Source organism: Octopus sinensis, unplaced genomic scaffold, assembly GCF_006345805.1.
Source record: "Octopus sinensis unplaced genomic scaffold, ASM634580v1 Contig19321, whole genome shotgun sequence".
Classification (NCBI taxonomy): Eukaryota; Metazoa; Mollusca; class Cephalopoda; order Octopoda; family Octopodidae; genus Octopus; species Octopus sinensis.
The window spans coordinates 106715-109158 of NW_021836291.1; the positions used below are offsets into that span (position 1 = coordinate 106715).

Below are 2444 nucleotides of genomic sequence, written 5' to 3' on the forward strand. Positions count from 1 at the left end.
ATATCTCTGGAGGAGTTGTGTGTGTTTACTGATTATTATTATGACTGATTTAAATATTATTGCCTAGCAGTGTATGAAAAGTGTTCCTTCTGTGTTGTCGGATACGAGTTTAAACTACTTGGCCAAGAAGATAGAAGGGGCTGGTCTGACCTTGGGGATGTACCTCAATATCCCTACCACGACCATAGTCAATATGAAGATCGACAATGATCTCCGTGGAGGGTCAGATGGGGATCTCACTGCTCGCCTTATTCTGTACTGGAAGAGAGCTAAAGAGAATGCAAAGAATGGAGATAAGTTGCTCATGTTAGAGAGGGCGTTGAAGGATAGTGGAAGGGCTGATATTAGTGAGATCTTTACTAATTGCTATCAAAACAATGTGGAAATTGTCCCCGAGTCATTTGCTAACCTCAAGTCTAGGACTCCTCCTGAGTGAATTTACTCACACTAACATTATTCTCATTCATTAACAATTTATATTTTTTGTTGAATAGTAGGTGAACTAATCGGGGTCATTAAATTGGTCATAGAGATGTGACAACAAGAACAAGTACTGCACTTTAATGAATTGATTGGGAAATTAAGTTAATTGCGCATAATGATTAAATTATGTTAAAAAGTATATTTTAAAATTCATAAACTGTTAGTAAAAATTCATTCCAGAATATTTAAAAATGTATAAATTCCTTAATGTAGAGCTCCACATCGGAGGTCTGCTGATCTATTTCATCGTAATGGTCAAAATGCTCCGAGTCACTTGCATTTGACAATTTGGGAATATGACACGGAAACACCTACAAATAAGCCACATAGTCCACTTTTTTATTAAATATTTTATTCCAATTCACATCCACAAACCAGTGGTGGTACCTCACTTCCCTCAAATCAGGGGTCAGATTGCCATACCGAAAGTTACTTTCCGGACACAGCAAACATTCCGTCAGGTTGGTCAGTTCAGGACTATACGACTTGGGAACTGAAAACTATTTTGTAGCCAAAAAACTCAATACTTTTCCCTCGACTATTTTTTCGTAGGTTTCGAGTGAATTCTGTCCATAGAAAGGAGGGACCCCAGCAGTCATTTCAAATATGAGGACCCCCAAAGCCCACCAATCGACAGCAAATGTGTACCCCTACCAATAAATGACCCTCATACTTTGCTAAGAATTATTTCCGGAGCCAAATACTCAGGTGTACCACAAAGAGTATATGTGCAGTTCTCGACTCGTTTAGCAAATCCAAAATCAGCTAATTTTATGTAGCCGTCCTGTCCAATGAGGATGTTTTCGGGCTTCAAATCTCGATAGATGATGCTGAGGGAGTGCAGGTACTCGAAGGCGAGCACAATCTGAGCCGCATAGAATCGTGAATGGTCCTCACTGTCCTCAAAAAAGTCAAAAACCTTAATTTTTTAGACTTTCTAAGCAGGGAAAACAGTTCTCCGCCGGGAACATATTCCTGCAATATAAAAAGACGGGAATTGTCCTGAAAAATAAAAATAACAAACTTTAAAAGTAGATCGGAGTGCGACTATGAAGGGGAATTTGACAATTCTAAGAATATTCTTTTCGTTCAGAGTGTGCTCAATTTGTTTCATCGAAACAACCTAATACTTTGGCCAAAATACTGATTCCTTATTTTTGTCGAGGATTTTGAGAGCGTAGTGATGTCCGGAATTTTTTTTTTGGACTAAATAAACTCGCCCAAAGGACCCGATTCCGATTGTCCTTATCAATTTGAATTCTTCTAGTTTTAGTTTCAGTTTTGACACAGTGGACAAGTACTCTCAAAGTGTACTTGATAAAAACTGCTAAATTCTTTTATTAGTGCAAAAATAGGTTTATCAGGAAATATTTATGAGGCAATGCCAATAGTATACAGCAGTGTGAGCTGTGGGACTGCAAACACACCGAATAGTAGGAAGGTTTATTATTTAACGTAAGCAGAATTATTTATAGATGCGATCAATAATGAATCGATTGCATTCGTTTAAGGACAACCCGATTGGACAGCGTTCTGTTATCCAATATTTATGTTGAGGTGATTAGAAATTACATTTTTTGATATTTTTACATATTATATTCGAATAATTGTAACAGGTGTACTACGTGGGATGATTCATCGCTTATTTGTTCTCCATTCAAATATGATTGACCTATCCAAATACACTAATGATTGACGTCATAAGTTGACATTTAATTTTCATTTCCGGCACGTTTTTCCTCCATTTTAGAGCCGGTCGGTCTCTGCCGGAGTGACGGAAAGCGTCTCAACTACCTTTTCTTGCTGACCCTTCGGATTTTGACTATGCTTTTAGTTACTTACCTAGTTAACATTTAATTTTGTTTTCTTGTTAGATGAATTTATTTTATGAAAAAAAAATTTACAAATATAGTTCAATTGAAAATTGTAATGTTACTGGCTACTTCTGGACTACATTAGTA

The 2444-nt window shown here is 36.9% G+C and overlaps 1 pseudogene; it reads right to left on the reverse strand.

Annotated features, from left to right (window-relative positions):
• Window positions 1-983: 983 nt before the first annotated feature.
• LOC115232092 lies at window positions 984-2228 on the reverse strand (annotated as a pseudogene).
• Window positions 2229-2444: the final 216 nt, after the last annotated feature.